The following is a 23,374-nucleotide window of genomic DNA, read 5'->3' as shown; positions in this document are numbered from 1 at the left end:
CTTTTCCGCATTGGAATTGCTGGCCCTAGTGCTGGCCATTCATCTCTCCCAGGATCACTGCAATAGCTGTGAAGATCACAGTTCTGTACTACTCTTTTCCCCTCAGTTTTCACACTGCAATCTCAGTCACAGTTCTAAAGACAAAATTTAGCCATGACTCTCTGTATTTAAAAACCTTCCCTGGCTTCCCATTTTCCTTTAATGATACCCATTTTTCTTAGCCTGAAAAAGTCAAGGTTCATTCACAATAAGTCTCCATCACCACTAACTCCACGCCACCTAGTCTATATCTTCTATCCATAGATCCACTCTGTCTTGTGACATCCACATTCTTCTTCTCTGAGCCTTTAGGGTTCCCTCTACACAAATGCTCACCTTTCTACTGTTTTCCACCAGATGAGTGAGATCACACCTCATCAATGGCTAAAGACCCAGAAAGGGGGAATCTGCTAGTTGAGGCTTGACTCATCCATTCATTAGCACACTGCTGCCAACTAGTGGCTGTTGTGTGAACATTTAGGTTCAGGCAAGTTTAAACCTCAAACCCTCAGGGGTTCAGAGAAAATAAGATTGTTTTAGAAGGAACCCTTTACTGAGATTACCAAGACAAGTCTGTCTGGTAACCCTGTCCCAGACATTCTGAATGATTTTCCTAAAACAATGTTCTGACCACATTACTCAATGGCAATGCTTCCCACTGTCTCATGATAAAAACCCAAACTCCTTATTTACATTCAAGTCCTTGTAGACCTTATCTCTTAATACGCACTACTCTCCTTCAGCACCCTAAGCGCCAGCCAAACATGTATTCAATGTTCCCTGGGCATTCAATTAGCTTCTCACCCTAATTGTCTAAATCTTTTGTTCAAGCTCCTTTCTCCTGGTCTATTTTTGGTCTCTCCATTAGGTTGTCTGATGTCAAAAGACCAAATTAGCTGCCACTTTCTCAGTGAAACATTTGTTTATACTTAACTAAGCACAAACTATCTGCCAAGCCTTGTCCTAAACTATGCAATGTCTTATATAAATACATGTATGTATGTGTATGTGTGTGTATCTCCCATATGTACAACTGCAGTTTAAGTCCTGGGCCTGCATGCATGCTCAAAATCCCAAGAGGAGAATGGCAGGAAAGTGACTGTAGCATGACCATACCCCCAGGGGGTGATTTTTCACTTTCCCTCTCTTTGTCTCTCTTGATCTCTCTCCAGTGAGCACACTGAGCCCTATGGCAAAAACCTGGGGTGGGGGTGGGGGGATTTGGGAGAGAATGGATTTAAATTACAGCGCTATAACCTAAATATATTGCAGACACTAAGTCCTTTGGTATCTCTCCCAGCTCAGGCTTTAGATCTGAATTTCAATCAGCTTCCCCTACTCCCACCTTTCTTCTAAAAAGCCTGGACTGATGCTGTGAAATAACAATGGCAAGGACTTGACCATAGTAATTCTTATGCTGTTCTTTACCAGTTTTCATCAAGGAGTGGGGGAATCAGAGTTTTCCCCTTAATAAAGATTTCAATCTTGTACAAAAATTATCCCACATGTTTGCATTAAGCAGTGAGTGAGGAGAAAACCTAAGGGTATTATTAAGTCGTAGTGGATTTTTTTATTTCTTAAACTCACTGTTTTTGTCTCATTCTCCTAAAGGACTGGCCTTCAATGCCTCAAGATTGTGGTGGACTAAGAGCTTGATTTTTAATTAAGGCTCAAGAGAATAGAGTTTATTACAACCTAGAATATAAATTGTTCCATCTCCCTCTGTTGTCTCAAAACAGATTCCTTATTTCTTTCTCTCTTAGAGTAGTTCTCAATAAACATTTTGCTCACATACCCCATGAAGGAATTTTGAAAAATGATCTCTTTGCATACTTTTAGGTTGACATAGCTTTTTTTATCTAAAGATTTTTGCTAGAGGAAAAAGACAGAAAGAGACAGAGAGACAGAGAAAGAGAGAGAGGAGAAAACACCCCCAATGGAGAATGATCACAGCACAGTGCTCCCTCCTTTCAGGATTTTGGGCATGCATGTACATGCGCTGGGCATATTTCTCAAGTCACTGGGTCTGGGACTCAAATCACTTCATTGGCCATGTGGGATCTGGCTGCTTAAACTACCAGGCCACACAATCAGCCCCACCCAGTGTTTTTTTCAAGCCGCAGGGGCCAGGAGTCAAAATAGTCTGCCATGTGAGATCCAGATCCCAAAGGACAATGTTCAACTCCTGTGCTATGAGGCCAGCTCAGTAGCTTTATCACGTCTTGCCTCATGTATTTTGAGTTCTGTCATGAGGCACATACATATTAAAGCTGGTTATGTTTTCTTGGAGTACTGACCCTATAATCATTATGTAATGACCCTCTTTATCCCTGGTCATTTTCCTTGCTCTAAAGTCTGCTCTGTCTGGAATCAATATAGCAACTCTCACTTCCTTTTGATTGTTGTTAGGATGATCTATTTTTCCCCATCTCATTTATGTTTAAGGTTTATTTTATTTCTTTCATGAGTGAGAAAGATAGACAGGTACCCTAAACAGGATCTCATCATGCCATACACAATTTTTTTTTTTTTTAAGAGAGAGATTTTTGCTAAAGGGTGCACACGCTCACCCAATAGACAGAAATAAAGAGACAGAAAGTGAGAAAATCAGCCCTCCAGGGGGGATGGTCACAATCCCTTCTCCTCCATTCTCCTCTCAGGGTTTAGACACACACACACACACACACACACACACACACACATCCATTTCAAGTCACCGAGGTCTGGGACTTGTACCACAGTTGACTATGTGGGAGTCTAGCAACATATCCATTAAACCATCTGCTGGTCCCGCCACGCACATCCACACATGCACCAGATCTGGGACTTGAACCATGGTCGGCCATGTGGGAGTCTAGCGCCCTTAACCACCATGCCACCTGCTAGCTTCCCGCCATACACATTTTTATTGCCACCTGTCAGCCAGCCAGGATCATGGACATGCACATGTGTCCAGCATGCTAAGGTCAATCCAAGATCTAAATCCTAATCTTCCATATAGCCTCCAGCTCTGCAAAGCAGTGTCAAATGGAAGAAATGAAATTGGTTAGGAGAAACTATATAGATCAGCCAGCCTTTATGGACAGAGAGAAGAAAAACAAGCAAATGTTATGGAATGTTTCTACTTTTTGTGATCTTCAAAGTAAGGGTTTCAATACACAATGGGGGTAACCAAGTAGGGGTAAAATATGCATGCACTCTATCCTTGCTGCTCTTGCCTCTTTCCAGTCACAAGATACACTCTTTAATTTTTGATTTTTCTCCAACTTTTTATTTTTAAAAAAAAGTATCTTCACAGGGACAGCAGGTGGCATGAAGGTTAAGGTGGCTGGATCCTACACACTGACTGTGTAGTTTGAGTTCTGGACCTGATAGCTTGAAAAATCATGCCAGGTGTGTGTACATGCATACCCAAAATCCCAAGAGAAGATCATAGAAGGGATTGCAGTGTGGTCCTCCCTACTGGGGGGTGTTTTCTTCTCTCTCTCTCTCTCTCTCTCTCTTTCTTTCTCTCATCAGCAAATACAGGCACCCTAAAAACAAATTTTCTTCAGAAAAGGTAAAACAGTAGTATAATGAATTAACAGTTTATCCCACAACTATTGCAGATTGATACCCAATGGTTTTAGCATCCATTAATGATTCTCTCCTGAATCTATTAATATTTATTATACTCACGATTGTAAAATAGTAATCTTCTAAAACAATTACACCTCATGCAAATAAAATTAATGAAATAAATGGGCTAACTGAATAGCCTAGTGGCTATGGGAGTCAGATCCTAGGCTGACCCGCTAGCATCCTGGTCCCAGGTGCTTGAAAAAACATGCAGGATGTATATGCATTGTTGCCCCAAATCTTGATAGGATGGAGAAATGGAGAAAAAGAGAATCAGTGTGGCCACACCCCATTGGGGGTGCTGTCTCTCTCTCTCTTTCTGTTTCTCTGTCTCTCTCTGAAAAGCCCACATGCACTCTGGCAAATGAAGGGGGGGAGGGAAGAAATACAGGCCAGCCTATGGCCTAGTGGTTAAGATGACTGGATCCCACATGGCTGACCCTGTGGTTCAAGAGCCAGACCCAGGTGGCTCATGAAATACTCTGGGTGTGTACGTGCATGTTCACAATCCCAAAGGGAAGGACAGATACAGGAGAAAGGATTGCAGTGTGACCATTCCCCATGATGTTTCCTTGTTTTCCCTCTCTCTCTCCCCATCGCTCTCTGAGAGTGAAGGTAACCTCTAGTAAGAAAGCAAGCAAAGGAAAGAGAAAGAAGAAGAAAAGAGAATAGAAGAAAAGAATGATTAGAAAAGTAAACAGAAAGAAAAAAGAGAGAGAGAAGAAACAAAAGAAAAAAAAGAAAAAGAAAGAAAGAGGAAGGAAAAAGAGAAGAGAAGAGAAGAGAAAGGAAAGGAAAAGAAAAGAAAAAGAAAGAGGAAGGAAAAAGAAAAGAGAAGAGAAGAGAAAGGAAAGGAAAAGAAAAGAAAAGAGAAGAAGAAAAGAAAAGAAAAGGAAAGGAAAGAAAAAAAGAAAAAAGAAAAAAAGAGAAAAGAAAAGAAATGGAAAGAAAAGAAAAGAAAAAAGAGGGGGAGAGAAGGAAGGAAGGAAGGAAGGAAGGAAGGAAGGAAGGAAGGAAACAGAGGAGTTAGCTCTACCTTAGGAGAATGTCTAGAGAGGCACTTAAAAGCAATTCATGGGGCCAGCAGGTGGTATAGTGGTTAATGGCACTGGACTCCCACATGGCCGACTGTGGTTCAAGTCCCAGACCTGACGGCTTGCTTTCTCACTTGCTCTCTGTCTCTCTTGCTCTGTCCCTCTCTAGTCAAATTTGAAAAAACAAATAAAGTTAAGTAAAATAAGTCTTTAAAAAGAAAAAAGCAATTCATGCAGAAGGCAAAGAGATAACGTCATAAAACCAAAGACTTTCTTGAGCCTTTACATTCAAAAAAGCTTATAGGATTTGGACCTACAGTTGTTTCTCCTGTCACCTTCAGTAAAGCCAGTTTAAGTTAATAAAACATACAGTTGCTCATCTACTTTACCTGTGTTGAAATCATTACTAGTCTTGTTGTCTAAATGAACCCAAATGTCCTACATTCTAATTTATCTCACTCTCTCCTAATAATTCTTTTTTTTTTTTTTTGGAGAGGTTTTCGCTATATAGGGTGCGTGTGCTCGCCAGACAGAGAGAGAGAGACAGAGAGACAGAAAGCGAGAAATCACCTCCAAGGGAGGATAGTCACGCCGCAATCCCTCCTCCTCCATTCTCCTCTCGGGATCCTGGGCATGCACGCACACGCGCCTGGCATGAGTTTTAAGCCGCCAGGTCCGGGACGCGAACCGCGGTCGACTACGTGGGAGTCCAGCGACATAACCATTATGCTAACTGCTGGTTCCCTCTCCTAATAATTCTTTTTTAAAGAATAATTCTTTTTTAAAGAATTATTCATTTTGGGACCAACAGATGGCATAATGGTTACGTTGTTGGACTCCCACACAGCCGACCCTGATTCAAGTACCAGAGTTGGAGGCTTAAAACTCAGGCCAGGCGCATGTGCATGCATGCCCCTAATCCTGAGTTGAGAATGAAAGAGAAGGGGTTGTGGTGTGATCATCCCCCCTAGAGGGTGATTTCTGGCTTTCTGTTTCTCTGTCTCTCCAGCAAGCACACGTGCCCTATAGCAAAAATCTAAAAAAAGGAATTATTCATTTTATTTCATTTATTTATTCATTATTATGAATTTGACCAGAGAGAGACATGGAGACAGAAAGAGAGGGAGTGAGAAAGCAAACTGCCAGGTCCGGGACTTGAACTACAGTCAGCCATGTGGGAGTACAGCATCCTAACCAACATGCCACCTACGGGCCCCAGGTTAGTCATTTTTGACAAACATACTACATATGTGATGTTGTAGTATCGAGTGATACTTTGAAACTGTGTGAATATTCTATTATGGACAATACCACTATAAATATTTTTTTACATCTCTTGGTTTGCATATGCAAGAGTTCCTCTAAGGTGTATACCCAGAAGTAGAATTGTTACATTGTAGGGTACATGCATGTTCAGCATTTTAAGATAATGTTATACTATTTTCCTGTGGAAGTTTAACCGGTTATGCCAATATCAGCAACTTCTGAAAGTTTCTATTACTCCATATTGTAGTTAACATTTGGTGATTATGAAATAGGATTATTTTTCTGTGGTCTCAGCTTATATTTCCCTGATTTTAAATAAACCTGAACATTTTTTCATATGTGTTCTCTCTCTCTCTCTAATTTAATAAAAAGCTATACACACTCAGCAGAGAGAGACAGAGAGATGCAGAAGGAGAACGCACTTTCTGCAGGGTATGATCATGCTGCATTCCCTTCTCCATCTCTCTATCCTGTCAGGACTTTGAGCATGCACACACATACACCTGGCACATTTCTCAAGCTGCAGGATCCAGGACTAAAACTGTGTAGTTGGCCATATGGGACCCAGCTCGCTTAACCACTATGCCATGGGGCTGGTCTAATTTTTTTTAATATGCTTATGGGGTATTTATGCTTTCTCGTAAGTGACATGGGCACAATGTATGTCTATAATGCTGTATCTTTTTTTTTTCTTTTTTGGAGAAGTTTCTGCTATAGGCTACATGCACTCGCCAGAAAGAGAGAGACAGAGAGACAGAAAGCGAGAAATAACCCCCCAGGGGGGATGGCCACGCCGCAATCCCTTCTCCTCCATTCTCCTCTCGGGATCTTGGGCACACACACACACACACACAGGCCCAGCGTGAGTTTAAGCCGCCGGGTCCAGGACTCAAACCACGGTTGACTACATGGGAGTCCAGCGACATAGCCATTGCGCTAACTGCTGGTCCCAATACTGTATTATTTTATCACATGGAAAACTTCCATAGGAAGTGCTGGACTCCTATATGGCCAACTGCGGTTCGAGTCCTGGATCTGGTGGCCTGCTTTCTTAGTTTCTCTCTGTCTGTCTGTCTGTCTGTCTGTCTCTCTCTCTGGTGAGCACATGTGCCCTATAGTAAAATAAATAAATAAAATAAAATAAAATAAATCATTCTTTTTAAATATAAAACATAAATTCAAACACACAACCTTGTCTTTTTAATCTCTTAGTGTCTTTCAAAGACTAGAGATTTTGAATGGAAAAGAAAACAACCTAATAAAAAAAGGGGGAGCAAATATTTAAACAAAAACCTACCAAAGAAGATATATAGATGGCAAATAAGCACATAAAAATATTTTAAACATCACTGGTCCCTAGGGAAATGAAAGTTAAAACTACAATGGTACACTCTGGCAGTTTCTTAAAAAGGTAAACATACGCCTACCACCTGTTTCAGCCACTCCTAGGTATTTACCCAAGAGAAATGAAAGCACGTGGCCATACAAAGACTTCTGCAGAACTGTTCATAACAGCTTTATTTGTAATAGTCAAAAACTAGACGCAACTGGTCCAGCAGGTGGTATGGGGGTTTAAGGCACTGAACCCCACATGGCCAACTCTGCAGGTTTGAGTCCCAGAAAACATGCTGGACATGTGTGCATGCCCAAAATCCCCAAGAGGAGAACAGAGAAGATGGGATTGCAGCATGCCCATCTGCTCTGGGGGGGTGACTTCTTACTTTCCCTCTCTCTCTCTGTCTCTGCAAGTGCAAAAAAATTTTATGGCAAAAAATCTTAAAAAAAAACAAAGCTGAATACAATCAAAATTTCCATCAATAGGTGAGTAGATAAACATATAAATGTATGGCCATACAATAGATTACAATTCAATAAAAATGAATGAACTATTTCTATACACTACAGCATGCACAAATCTCAAAATAATTATGCTGACTGAAAGTCAGACCAAAATAAGAGTAAAAACTGCACGATTCTATTTTCTAAAGATTATTTATTAATTTTCTTCATATGAGAGAAAGACAGACAAGCACCCTGGACAATGTCTTTGTGCTGCAATTCTCCCCCAAGACCACCAGACAACCAGGATCAGGCACATGCTTCGTGTGTACAGGTAAAGCTGGGGCACAGACCGGGAGCCTTCCAATATGGTCTCTAGATTCTGTAGTGCCACTTCCGCTGCCTGCATTATCGCAGCTGGGCCCTGAGTGATTCTATTTCTGAGAAACTCTAAAAAATGCAAGCTAATTTACAGGCACCAAAGAGTCAGTGGTTATCTGAAACAAAACGGAGAGTGCAGAAGGATGAGAATGAGGGTATGAAGAAACTCTTAGGGGCAATAGATGTATACATTATCTTGACTGTGGTGGTGGCTTTACAGGTGCATGCCTATGTCAAAATATCTAATTGTACAATTAAATACATGCAGTTCATCATATGTAATATAAATCTTGGTAAACTGTCAAAAGAAAAGAACCCACCAAAGGTTTACTTCTTTCTTATGCTCCACATCCATTATGAAGTGGCCACGGGTATAACTGTCATCTTTACTCTGAGACCAAGGCTGAGGGAGAAGTACTAACTGGAATGGTCATGATTGCCATGGCAGTGGAAAAAGAGAGCATGTGTGTTGTGAGCAGAAGTAAAAACTACTATCAGCAGCAGCAGGACCAGCAGATGCCATAATGGTTATGTCACGGAATTCCCACATAGTCGACCACAATTCGAGTCCCAGACCCGGCGGCTTAGAACTCACTCCAGGCATGTGTGTGTGCATGCCCAAAGACCCAAGAGGAGACTGGAGGAGAAGGAATTGTGCCATGGCCATCCCCCCAGGAGGGTGATTTCTTGCTTTCTGTCTCTCTGTCTCTCTCTGTTCTTCCAGCAAGCGCATGTGCCCTATGACAAAAACCTCTCAAAACAAAACAAAACAACTACAAGAGATTTGTCTCTTTCTACAATGTCAAGCTTTTATTTGTTGCAATTTAAACAAATTCAAATCAACAGTCACAGCCAATGGTTAAGGTGCAGATTCTGACATGAGAGTCACAACTAGAGTCAAACTAAAAACCAAACTTCTGCACACATATACAAATGCTAGGATTTAGCTTGTATCCAGCTATGAGCTAAATCCTATGGATATATTACTTATATGACTATATTCTTAAATATTGATTTATATGATTAACATTAAGAATACTACACATGATATAGTTAACTGGAAAAGAGAGAGAACAGAGAAATTAACAAACCACGTCCCACGTCTCAAGGAGATTTCAAAGTCCTGCAATGAAGTCTGGTTCCAACACTGTCCCTGTCTTGCAAGGCAGTCTCAAGAAGGTGGCTTCCTTCACGGGATGACGCTGCAATGCATGTGTTTTAGAATGGGAGACACTCTGAGAGTGAACGCACTGTACTGATATTACAGGCGAACCTTGGTCTGTGCCTTGCCTTTTTATATTCTCCAAAGAACAGGCTCTGTTGATTATTCAAGGTGCCGTATGTGTTTTACTTGTGTGTTGAGTAAACAAGGGTGTTCATGAGAGTTGAGATCAAGTCACTCTTACAAACAAAATTACATTTCGAAGCAAGTTTCCCTCTGTTCACTCTCGTGTGTGTATGCGTGACAGGACACCTACACTCACCAGAGAGAGATGGGGGGTGCAGAGTGAGAAAGCACCCCTAAGGGGCAATAGCACACCACAGTCCCTTCTCCATTTTCCTCTCAGGATTTTGGGTGCTCACCAGCCCAGTGTGTTCCTCAACCCACTGGGTCCAGGACTCAAACAACACATTCGGCTATGGCGATGTGGGATCCAGCTGCCTTAACCATCACACCATTTTCTGGCCTGACTCTTGCTCTATATGGTATAGCAAAGCACACACTGATTCTTAGGGCTTCCTACCAGAAGTACCAAGGCCACGCTTCACGCGCCACACTTTGTTATTAGGTGCTTATAACTTTAGAACTACATGTTCCTGGTGAATTATCCCTCATCATTATGTGCCCTCCCCGCTTTTTTTTATTTTCAAATTTTTGCCATAGGGCCCATGTGCTCACCAGAGAGAGACAGATAAGAGATAGTGAGCAAGTGAAAAATCTCCTCCCAGGGAGATCACCACACTGCAATCCCTCTCCTCCATTCTCCACTCAGAATTTGAGGGACATGCACACACATACCCACATGTTTTTCAACCCACCAGGACTCAAACGAATAGTTAGCCATGTGAGATTCAGTGCCTTAACCACCACACCACCAGCTGGGGCTATTTGGCCCTTTTTATCCCTAGTAAGGCTTTTCCTATTATTTTCTGATCACATTGCTAAACATGAAATTTCTTTTGATTAGTAATTTTTTTCTTTCCTTTCCTTTTCTTTTCTCTTATTTTTTCTCCTTCTTTCCTTCCTTTCTTTTTCTTCCTTCCTTTCTTCCTTTCTAACTTTTTGCCAGAGAGTGTAGGTGCTCAACAGAGTTAGAGGGAGGGAAGAAAGCACCCCTTGCAGGGGCCAGCAGGTGGCATGGTGGTTAAAGGTGCTACATTCCCACATGGTTGACCACAGTTCAAGTCCGGGACCTGGCAGCTTGCTTTCTTGCTTTCGCCCTCTTTCTGTCTCTCTCTGGTCAAATTAAAAAAAATAACAACAAATGGAATTAAATAAATAATTTTTTTTTTTTTTAAAAAGCACCCCTTGTGGAACTGTCACACACAATCCCTTCTCTTCCATCTCTCCCAAAGAGATGAGATTTTGGGTATGCACACACATTTCTTAAGCCATAAGGTCTGTGACTCCAACTGTGGGATTGGCAATACGGGATCTGGCTACTGTAACCCACAGACCACAGTGGTTAAATCCTTTTACCTTCAGTCTATGTGCTTACACTGTAGGTACATTTCTTGTTTTTGTTTTAAGAATCATTTATTTAATTTTATGTATTATTACTTTTTTTTTTCTTGGAGAGGTTTTTGCTATAGGGCACATGCGCGCGCCAAAAAGACAGAGAGAGACAGAGAGACAGAGAGACAGAAAGTGAGAAATCACTCCTGAGGGGATGGCCACACTGCAATCCCTTCTCCTCCATTCTCCTCTCAGGATCTTGGGCACACATGCACACATGCCCTGTGCAAGTTTAAGCCACCGGGCCCAGGACTTGAACCGCAGTCAGCTAACTGGGAGTTCAGCGACACAGCCATTACGCCAACTGCTGGCCCCTATTTATTATTACTTTTAAATTTACTATCAGGCACATGCATTTACCAGCGAGAGAGAGAGAAGGAAAGTGAGAAGGCAAGCCAACAGGTAGGGGACCTGAGGTTGGCCATGTGCAAGTCCAGTGCCCTCAATCACATCACTGGCCCCTAGGTGTATCTCTTGTAAGTAGCATATGGCTGGATTTGGATTGTCTTAACTGATCTGAAAAGTTTTTGTCTTTGGTGAATTTATTTCATTTTATATTTGACAAAAATTTCTATTTGAGCTTCTTTTCTTTAGGATTGATTGGGTTTTGTTAATCTATGTTTTCTCCTTTGTTAATTGGAATTGAATTTTTATTGCTTTAGTAATTTGAAAGAGAAGCAGTCCAGAACAGCCTGTGGAATTCAAGGTTCATAAAAAAAATTTTTTTTTAATTTCCAGAGGATGGATGGGCTGGCCAGAAAGAAAGTTAGAGACAGAGAGGGAGAGGGAGTGGCACTCCCAGTGGGACACGGGCACAATGCATTTCCTGTTCCTCCATTTCTCCATCCTGTAGAGATTTGGGGCATTCGGACACATGCACCCAATGGTCCACTTAAACCTTAAAGGACTTACTAAAGCATAAGCCTGAGACTTAGGTTATACCCAACGCTCATCAGGTTTATTGCCCCAAAAGGCATGTTTTAGTTTACAGTAAACAAGCTGAAGTTGCAAAAGGATTATAGGTTTCATAACATGACTCCTACCTTTTCTTCCCAGTGTTCTTGAGTTCATGGTGTAAAGAATAAAGATATCAAGGATGTTACTATTATCTTCAACAAGTAACATTACATTGTTACGTACCTTCAATTTTCTTTATAAAAATTTTTAAAGTATTATTTTGTTTTATTTATTTATTATTATTATTATTTTAATTTGACCAGAGAGAGATAGAGAGAAGGAAAGTAAGTCACCAGGTCTAGGACTAGAACCATGGTCGGCCATGTGGGATTCTAGAACCTTAACCACCATACCACCCACTGGCCCCTGCACTTTCAAATTTATATATATATAATATATATTTTATTGGTAATGCTTTTTTAATATTATTGTATATATTATATATGCCTTGTTTACATGCATATTTTAGCATCCCAGGTCCTATTTTTTATATTTATTTTTTTTAAAGTATGAAGGTTCAAGTTGAAGATATAGGTTTTTTGTTTTGTTTCTTGCTTTACAAATTTGTTTTTTTTTTTGCTTTACAAATAAATAAATAAACAAAACTCCTTTTGCATTCCATAAAAATTTACAGAAAAAGCACCTAGCCAGAGAGCAGAATAGTCAGCACCCCACCTGCCCCAGACCCCCCCTCACGTGATCTCTATGGGCAGGAGTAAGTGTGCAGGACAATGTTGAGGGCCACCTCTCCTCCATCCAAGAGTTGTCCTGATCCCCTGGCTCCCAACCCCAAGCAATTGCCAAACACACATGGAATTAGATTTTCCATTTTTCTTCTATCTTTCACACACCACAGTTACTTCATAAAATTTTTTTGTTTTATATTTTTTACATCAATGTAACAAAAAGGTGGGAGGGGAGGGAAGGCTGACAATGTGCCTTATGCATATAAATGGGGGGAAGAGGGAAAAAAAAAACCGGGCCCAAAGAGAACGAATACACACAGTCTCTACAGAAATTTTGAGTTTTGACAGCAAAATGTGGTGGGAAGCAGACCTTGGGGCTGAAGAAGGGTGTTTATTGGGCTTTATTCTAGGGGAGAGATGGTGCTGTACTGTTGGCAAATGATGGAAGTTGTGACTTTGGGAGTAAAGGGATGAGGGAGAGGGAGCAGAAGACGAGTTTTCTAAGAAAGGATCTACTGAGTGCATGGGCGCGTCCAGTTAGCGCCAAGAGGAGGTTTACACCACTGCTTTCTCCACTAGGTCATTCTAAAGAGCTTTCTTGTTTAGATTTGTCTGCAAAAGTCTGCACAGACTTCAGCCCATTGATGACGTCCTTCATTTTTCCAAGGTAGATCTCATTCGGAGTACTTCTGATTTCATTCTCCATGCCCTCTACCAGGCACCCAATAGGTGTGGGAGCAGTTACTCAGTTTCAGCCCTCTCCATTTGTCTGGCAAGGCTGCCTCCAAAGTTCATGGTGCCAGAGCTGGACTTGTAGGTTTGCAGCCACGGCATTACCGTGGAGGTCAACTTGTAATGGGCAGTGCGACCACTGGACTTCTGCTGCACTTCCACCATGTGGATGGAACCCCAGCAGTCTTTGATCTCCTTTGATCCATCTCCAGCCTTCTTGATGAGGATCACTCCATCTAGACCCCAGACACAGACAGATGAAACACCATCTTCAAATCATAGATCTCAGTACTGGTCAAAGGCATTGTTGGCTTTGACCTCCAGCTTTCTCAGCCAAGCAGACAGCATGGCCCCATCTTCAAAAGGTGGGTCATACTTGTTACTCCACAGTGACCTGTAGGAGTCCCTGTCTCTGTTGTAATCACACAAAAGGTAATCTTTTCCCACCACTTCGTCTTTGGCAATCTCCAATGGCTGGTCAACAGAAGACTGCCACAGTGTGGGGACCAGGTCCATCAGGTCGCTAAGGTTCTTCTCAATTTGCTGTGGAGATAAGCACCTCATTAGGTCCAAGGCACAGTCCAGCTGCTGGTCACTTGTGGTGGTGGTGGCGGTCCAGGTCAGCATCTGTGGCTCTCCCCTGACCCTGCAGCATGGTCCAGCACTTCCACTTGCCTGGGTGCCCATGAGTGAATATCCAGGTCAGTGCCTCACTCCCCTACTATGTGAATTCTTGTATCTGTAAATCTTTTTTTTTCTGACCTTCCCCCCACTACCTGTCATCCCTCATTCAGCCTCTGGTATCTGTAGGTGCCCTCTCTACTTCTAAGTCTTTGAATCTTTCAATTTCTGCCATAAAGTGCATACATTCAGTTTATGTTAAGCAGGAACATACATGTTTGTCTTTCATAATCTGGTTTATTTCACTTAGCATTACATCTTCTAGGTTCATTCACTTTGTACAGAATGACAGAATCTCACTGTTCTTTATGACTGGATAGTATTCCATTGTGTACATGTGCCATATTTCTTAATTCAGTGATCAGTTATTGGGCACTTAGGTTGAGTCCATGTCTTAGCTATTGTGAATAATGCTGCAATAAACATGGATGTGCAAGTGTCTCTCCGACAGTGATTTCCTATCCTTTAGTTAAATACCCAGGAGTGGGATTACTGGGTCACATGATAGTTCTATTTGTAGATATTTTAGGAAACTTCTTATTGTTTTCCACGCTAGCTGTACTAATTTACATTCCCACCAATAGTGTATAAAGGTTCTTTTCCTTCCACAATTTCTCCAACACTTATTTTTTGTGTTTTTGATTCAGACTGGGTTTCAATGATATCTCATTGTGGTTTCGATTTGTATTTCCCTTATAAGAAGTGTTGAATGCTTTTTCCCTTATGCTTTTTGGCCATTTGTATGTCTTCCTCTGAGAGTTGTCTTGAAGCAGACTGGCTTAAGGTTTAGCAGGACTGCAGCCTTTTGCTTTAGGGCGCATGAGCTTGCCAGGCAGAAAGAGGCAGAGACAGTGAGAGGGAAAGCGAGAAATCATCCCTGGGAGGTCGGGGCGGGGGGTGGGGTGGGGTTGCTGACCATGCCATAAACCCTTCTTCATTCTCCTCCTGGGATCTTGGGCACACACACATGCCCAGTGTGATTTTTAAGCCATCAGATCAAGACTCAAACCACAGTTGCCATGTGAGTTGCCATATGGGAGTACAGCAATGTAATCATTATGCCATCTACTAGTCCCTGTATTTTTTTTTTTAATTAATTTACTTTAATTTGACAAGAGAGAAAAAGAGAGAGAGAAAGCTAGCAGGTCTAGGGACTCAAACCATGGTTGGCCATGTGGGAGTGCCCAGCTCCTTAACCACCATGCCACCTGCTGGTCCTTGTCCCTGAATTAAGAAGGCCTCCACATAAACAATCAGAGCAAGTGCTGAGTCACAGGGAGATCTGTTTGAGAAACAGTCAGATGAGAAACCAGGAATGGGTATTTGAAGGAGTCAGGATAATCACTCAGGAAAAAGCAATTGATTCTGATTGATCATTGAGAAAAATGAAATGCACATGCTTGTGTCTTGTACCTATAAATACTGAAAACATGTTTTGCTTTTCGAGACAGTTTAAAGGTATTTGTTAACTGTCTCCCTGTAACTGGTTACAGAAATAAGCTCCCTTCCTCTCTAGGCTTTGCCTCTCATTAACCACAAGCAGCAGCAACTGGACTTAATAGCTGGCAACAGTATATTTAGATAGATTGCCCATTTTTTTAATTAGAATATTAGTTTTTTTCTGCAGATGAGCTGCTTGAGTTCACTATAAATTCTGGTGACCAATCCTTTATCTGACGTATAGTTTGCAAATATTTTCTCCCAGTCCGTGGACTATCTCTTCACTCTACTTATTGTTTCATTATCTAGAGATGGATATCCAGTTTTTTTTTTTTTTTTGAGAGATTTTCACTGTAGGGCGTGTGTGCTCGCCAGACAGACAGAGAGAGACATAGAGACAGAAAGCGAGAAATCACCCCCCAGGGAGGATGGTCCGGCCCCAATCCCTCCCTTCTCCTCCATTCTCCTCTCGGGATCTTGGGCATGCACGCACACGTGCCCGGCGTGAGTTTTAAGCCACCGGGTCCGGGACACGAACCGCGGTCAACTACGTGGGAGTCCAGCGACATAGCCATTACGCTAACTGCTGGTTCCCAATATCCAGTTTTTCTAGCACCATTTGCTGAAAGACTTTTTTTCCATTGGATCTTGTGCCCTTTGTCAAAAAACAGTTGACTATATGTTTTGGAGTTAGCTTCTGGATTATCTATTCTGTTCCATTGGTCTACGTGTCAGTTTTGTGCCAGTATCATACTGTATTGAGTATTAGAGTTTTGTAATACATTTTGAAGTCAGATACTGAGATACTTTAAAATGTATTCTTTTTGCACAGTATTGCCTTAGCAATATGGAGTCTTTTACAATCCCAGACAAATTTATTAGTTTTTTTCTACTCCTGTGAAGAATGTCACTGATGATTTTATGGGAATTGCACTGAGTTTGTAATTAATTAAAACAGCATGTTTTTGTTTTTGTGGACTAAGGTTTTCTATATATAAGGTTTTATTCTTCGATGAACAAAGATATTTTACTTCTTCCCATCCAATTTGAATTCCTTTTCTTTTCTTTTCTTTCTTTCTTTCTTCTTTTTTTTTTTTTTTTTTTTTGCTCACTTGTTCTGATGAACAGTGCTATATTGAATAGAAGTGATGGCAGTGGCCATATTTGTCTATCTTGATCTTAGATGGAAAGCTGTCAGTTTTTCATCATTTAATATGATGTTAGATGTGGGGTTTTTATATATATGTTATATATATGGTCTTTATTTTGAGGTAATTTCCTTCTGAGTTTGTTGAGTGTTTTTATCATGAAAGGTGATGAATTTTGTCAAATGTATTCTCTATATCAATTGAGATGTTCACATGACTTTTGTCCTTAATTCTGTTACTGTGGTGTATTACAATTATTGATTAGTATATGTTGAACCATCCTTGCATTCCAGGGACAAATCCCAATTGGTCATAGTGTATAATCCTTGTAATGTGGTGTTGAATTTAATTTACTAAGATTTTGTTGGGAATATTTGTCTATAGTCTTTTTCTTGTAATATCTTTTGTTCACATTTGGTATTGGGGTAATGGTGGCCTCATAAAATGAGTTTGGAAATGTTTCCTCCTCTTCAACTTACTGGTAAAACTTGAGGGCTTCAGCTAATTTTTCTTTAAATATCTGATCAAATCCACCAATGAAATCACCTGGTCCTTGGCTTTTCTTTGTTGTGAACTTTTTTTTTATTACTGATTAAATCTCCATACTAGTTATTAGTCCGTTTACATATTATATTTCTTCATTATTTAGTCTTGATAGGTTTGTTTTTTGCAGAAATGTATCCATATCCTCTAGCTTATCCAGTTGATGGTGTATAATTATTCATAGCACTCTTATGAACCATTTTATTTCTGCATGGGTTATAATGTCTGTATTCATTTCTTTAATTTTTGCTGTAGTGTATGAGCCCACATACACTACAGCAAAAATTAGAGACAGAGAGAGAAGGATAGAAACAACCTCATAGGGGGATGGTCACACTAAAATTCCTTCTCCTCCATTCCCCTGTCAGGATTTTGGGTACACAGGTACATGCACCTAGTGTGTTTCTCAAGCTACCAGATCTGGGACTTGAACAAGGCAGTTAATTAACCACCATCCTAACTAGCTGGCCTTTCTTTTTCACTTCTGATTTTAATTGAGTCTTCTTTTTGTCATTGCTGTTTTCTCAGTTCATGTATTGCTAAGGGCTTCTCAACTCTGCTGATCTTAAAAACAACAACAACACACACACGCACACACACACATTTCACTTTTTTCCTATTGTTTGCCTGTTCTCTATTTCTGCTCTAATATTTAGTATTTCCTTCTTTCTGCTAATGTTGGGCTTAGTGTGCTCTTTTTCTAATTCCTTAGGGTGTAAAATTAGGTTGTTGATTTGAGGTCTTTCTTCTTTCAATGTGTTTTCCACTATAACCTTCCTTTTTAGTCCTGCTTTTGGTATGTTGTTTCCATTCTCATTTATTGAAAGCTCTTTTATTTTTTCCTCTTTTTTTTTTTTAATTTTAGGAGAGATTTTTGTTATAGAGTGCATGTACTCCCCAGAGAGACAGAGAAAGAGAAAGCGAGAAATCACCCCACAGGAGATGGCCACACCACAATCCCTTCTCTTCCTGGGACTTTGAGCATGCATGCACATGCAGCCAGCATGAGTTTTAAGCCTCCAGATCTGGGACTCAAACTAGAACTACAGTCAGCCATGTGGGAGCCCACATGTGGAGCTTCCATGTGGAAGTCCAGTGCTTTAACCATTATGCCACCTGCTGGCCCCTAAAGGCATTTTCAATTTCATATGTGATTTTCTTCTTTGGTCCACTGGTTTAATTTCCACTTACTTGGAAATTTCCTAATTTAACTCTGAGTTTTTTGTTTTGTTTTGTTTTTGTTTTTTAAAGTTCAGCAAGCTGGTGGTGTGGTGACTAAGATGGCTGGATTCCACATGGCCAACTGCATGATTTGAGTCCCAGACTGAGCAACTTGAAAAATATGCCAGACATATGTGTCCCAAATCCCAAGAGGAGAATGGAGAAAGGACTGAGTAGTGACCATTTTCTCTCTCACACTCTCTTTCTCTCTCCAATAAGCACACACCCCATAGCAAATTTTTAGAAAAAAGTTAATTTATCTCTTCCATAAGAGGGAGACACAGTGGGGAGGGCACCCTTGACAAGGTCTTTAATCCTGCTGCAATCCCACCCCAGCTTTAGCCATGATGGATCACAGGCATGCATACATATGCCTACTATGCACAGGAAGGCCTTGGGATGCAAACCCAGGACCTTCTCATATAACCTTAGCATCACAGAGCATTGCATTATTGCTACACCATCATGGTTGGCCTTGCCATTGATTTCTATTTAATTTCATTATGGTTCATTGTGGTCAGAAAAAAAAAATTGGTGGGCCGGCCCCACAGTGCAGCCATTAAGGAGGTTGGATCCTACATGGTTGATTGTTCAAATCCCAGTGCCAGTGAAAAACATTCCTGGCACATGTACAGCACCCAAATATATAACACAAACACTGACAGAATTGAAGAGAGAAGTAGAAATTTGGGTGTTCTTAGGACCAGCAGATGGCATAATGGCTACATCACTGGATTCCCATGTAGCCGACCACAGTTTGAGACTGTGGTTCAAGTCCTGGACCCGTTGGCTTAAACTCGCACCAGGCACATGTGCATGCGTGCTCAAGATTTCAAGAGGGGAATGGAGGAGAAGGGACTGCAGCGTGGCCATCCCCCCGGGGAGTGATTTCTCGCTTTCTGTCTCTCTGTTTTTCTAGCAAGGGCACATGCCCTATAGCAAAAACCTCTCCAAAAAAAATGTAAGAATTTCAGTGCTCTGCTGTAAGGTGCTATAATGTTTATAATTGTTATCTTTATAGTGAATTGACCCCTTTGCCATTATATAATGTTCTTTGTCCTTTGTAACAGATTTGACTTAAGGTATATAATAACATTTTTTATAATCTAAATATGGCTACCTCTGCTTTCTTTTGGTTATGATTTGTATGAAATATTTTCTTCATCTTTTCTTTCAGCCTATGTGTTTTTATATAGATGGTGATTCTCTGATAGTTTATAGTTACAGCTCTCTCTCTCTTTTTTTTTTAAGACTTTACTGGGCCAGCCAGGTGGTGTGGTGGTTAAGGCAGCTGGATCCCACGCAGCCAACTGTGTGATCCAAGTCCCAGATCTAGGAATCCTAAGAATGGAGAAGAAGGGATTGCAATGTGGTCATCCTCCTGGGAGGGGCGAGGATGGGTGTCTTTCTCACTTTCTCTCTCTCTCTCCTCTGTCTTTCTCTCTCTCTCTCCTCTGTCTCTTGCCCTCTGGTGAGCATACATGCCCTGTAGCAAACTGAAAAAAGACTTCATTTATTTTAGAGCAGTTTTAAGTTCATAGCAAAATTGAGAAGGCACAGAGATATTCCCTATGGTTTCTGCTCCCACACTTGTATATCCTTTTCCATTATCGATATCTCCATCAGAAGGGTATGCTTATTACAACTGATGAACCTACGCTGACAATATCATTATCACCCAAAGATTATAGTTTACTTTAATGTTCACTCTTAGTATTGTACATTCCATGGGTTAGTAGAAATGTATGACACATATCCACCATTAAGAGTATCATACCTAGTTTTTCATTGCCCTAAAAATATTCTATGCTCCATCTATTCATCCCTCCCTCCACCCTAGCCCCTGCCAAGAAGTGATCTTTGTATTGTCTACATAGTTTTACCTTTTCAGAATGTCATAAGGTGGAGTGATACAGTGTGCGACCTTTTTCAGATGAACTTTCTACATATAGTAATAAGCATTTATTTCCTCTATGTCTTTTTATGATTTGTAAGCTCATTTCCTTATAGTATTGATTAATAGTCTGTGTGTGAATGTACCACAATTATTTATCTAGACACTTACTGAAGGACATCTTGTTTACTCCAAGTTTTGGCAATTATGAATAAAGCTACTATAAACTTCAGTGTATACTTTTTTGTGTGTGGACATAATCCCTCAGTTCTTTTGGGTAAATACCCGGGAGTGTAATTCCTGGATTGCATGCTAAAAGTATGTCTAGTTTTGTAAGAAATAGCCAAACTGTCTTCCAAAGTGGCTCTATCATTCTTTTAAAGAATTATTTTATTTAACTTTATTTATTTATTCATTTTTAATTTGACCAGAGAGGGACAGAGTGTGTGACGGAGAGTAAGAGAGAGAGGGAAAGTGAGAAAGCAAGCTGCCAGGACCAGGACTTGAACCATGGTTGACCATGTGGGATTCCAGCGCCCTTAATCACCAAGCCACTTGCCGATCCTGTGGCTGTATCATTTGCATTCCTATCAGCAAGTAATGAAATTTTCTGTTGCTCCACATCCTTTTCAACAACTGATGTCACTGTTCTGAATTTTATCCATTCTAATTGGTATGTAGTTGTGGTTCATCATTGTTTTCATTTGTAATTCTCTATTGACATGATGTGGAGCATCATTTCATATGTTTATTTATCATCTGTATATTTTTGGTGAGGTGTATGTTCAAGTCCTCCACCCATTTTTTTCCCCTTGCTTTTTTTTTTTTTTTTTGAGAGGTTTTTTTTTTCACTATAGTGCGCATGCGCTCGCCAGACAGACAGAGAGAGACATAGAGACAGAAAGCGAGAAATCACCCCCCAGGGGGGATGGTCACGCCGCAATCCCTTCTCCTCCATTCTCCTCTCGGGATCTTGGGCACGCACGCACACGCGCCCGGCGTGAGTTTTAAGCCACCGGGTCCGGGACGCGAACCGCGGTCGACTACGTGGGAGTCCAGCGACATAGCCATTACACTAACTGCTGGTTCCCCCCCTTGCTTTTTAAAAATTTATTTATTTATGTTCATTCACTGTACATCATTACAGTATACAAAATGAGATTTTCCATCCAGAATACATTGTGTATTGGCTCAATCAAGGATATTACCATATGTGTTACTGTCAACAAATAAGTTTCCATTTCTTTTTTCTTATATATTTTGTTTCTCCCCCCACCCCAATTCTCTATCTCTCACCTCTACCATTTCCCACCCTTAGATAAACTGTCTCTGGTGCCTGCACTTGCTTTGCATGCCACCCCTCCTTTTCACATATTGATTCACTAGAGATCTTAATTAATTAATCTAAATACATTCAATAGCAAGTGTAGCTGATATATATATATCTATGAACACACGTCTGACTTTAGGCATAAACCTCAGGGAGTAGAATGAATATACTATAATGTATACCTAGTTGGGGCTATATAGCTTACTGCAGTCATTAAATAGCTATTTTTTTGGAAATTTTTTTTTCTGAAACATTTTTTAAAATTAATTAATTTACATTCATTCCCTGAGCATAGTCACAGCATACAAAATGTGATTTCCCATCCAGAATACACTACATAGTGGCTTAATCATAAATTTTATCATTAATAATTTTCCATTTCTACTTTCATGTATATATAGATATGTATATATAGTATGTATATATTCATATATATTATTTTTTACCCTTATTTCTCACCCTCTGTCATTTTTAAAATCAAGTTGTTTGTTTTCTTATTTTTGAGTCTTTTTACAAAGACTTGTTCATATTTCAAATGAAGTTCTTTATCAGATAGATCTCTTACAAATATTTTCTCCCATTTTGTGGGTGGCCTTCTCATTCTCTTGGCATTATCTTTCTCAGAGCAGAAAATTTCAATAGTATAAAGTCCAATTTATCAGTTACTTCTTTCATGGATGTGCCTTTAGTGTTGTATCTAAAAGTCACCATCATACCCAAGGTTACCTAAATGTTCACCTATGTATCCTGTCTTCTCAGAGTTTCATTGTTTTGTGTTTTACATTTAGGCTTATGATTCATTTTAGGTTATTTTTAGGACAAGTTCAAAGCCTGTGATTAGATGTTTTTACACATGAATGTCCAGTTATTCCAATGCCATTTATTGAAAAGATCTTTGCTCCATTCTCCTTTTGTCAAAAATTGTCGACTATACATGTGTGGCTGTATTTTATTTCTCTCTAGTCTTACTGTACCATTGAACTATTGGTTCATGATGCATTTTTGCATAGGAAAACACACAATGACTTTTCCAATAACCCAATATTTATCTACTCTTTCACCAAACACACTGTCTTGATTACTAGAGCTTTCTCATAAGTCTTGAATTCCAACGTCAGTCCCCCAACTTTCTTCTTCTCTTTCAATACTGTAATGAAAATGCTGAGTCTTTTACCTCTGCAAACAAACTTTATAGAATTATTTTATTGATATCTACAAAATAACATGTTGGGATTTGGATTGGGATTGCATGCAATCTAAAGATCAAGTTGGGAAAAACAGACATCTTGACGATATGTAGTCTTGCTATCAAGTTAACATGGAATATGTCTCCATTTATTTAGTTCTTTGAGTTCTTTCCACAGTTTTTAGGTTTCCTCATATAGATCTTCTACATCTTTTGAATTTTTTTTTTAGAGAGGTTTTTGCTATAGGGCGCATGCACTCGCCAGACAGACAGAGAGACAGAGAGACAGAAAGCGAGAAATCACCCCCCGGGGGGATGGCCATGCTGCAATCCCTTCTCCTCCATTCTCAGGATCTTGGGCATGCACGCACACGCGCCCGGCGTGATTTTTTTTTTAATACACCACAGATTAGTTTATTTTTAACACCCATCATGCCATGAATTCACAGGGAATAGGTTCCAGTAGCTCAGGCTCCTTTCCATTGGTTCTCACAAAGTGTGCTTCTCTGGGTGGAGCAGGGTGGCGCTTTAGTTGAACCCAGGTACCTTTCTCTTTGGCTTCCTTCTTTTTCTGGTCATTTTCCTTCACACGTTTTAGGAAGCTATCTCTGCTCTTAGAATGTTTAATATGCTCAATACGCACATTGATTCTCTTGGCAAGAATCTTGCCCTTGTTTGTTCACAACAATGCCAACAGCATGC

The 23,374-nt window shown here is 40.4% G+C and overlaps 1 protein-coding gene and 1 pseudogene across 1 annotated transcript in view; both read right to left on the bottom strand.

Annotated features, from left to right (window-relative positions):
• The window catches only part of ZNF691 (zinc finger protein 691), a 42,058-nt gene that overhangs the window by 2,764 nt on the left and 15,920 nt on the right, over nucleotides 1-23,374 (bottom strand). The gene's annotated exons all lie outside the window — the stretch shown is intronic.
• LOC102471283 (F-actin-capping protein subunit beta pseudogene) lies at nucleotides 12,733-14,125 on the bottom strand (annotated as a pseudogene).

This window comes from Tupaia chinensis, unplaced genomic scaffold, assembly GCF_000334495.1.
Source record: "Tupaia chinensis unplaced genomic scaffold, TupChi_1.0 Scaffold000387_1, whole genome shotgun sequence".
Classification (NCBI taxonomy): domain Eukaryota; kingdom Metazoa; phylum Chordata; class Mammalia; order Scandentia; family Tupaiidae; genus Tupaia; species Tupaia belangeri.
Note: the sequence above shows the minus strand (reverse complement) of the source record. Positions and strands in the feature narration are given on the sequence as shown.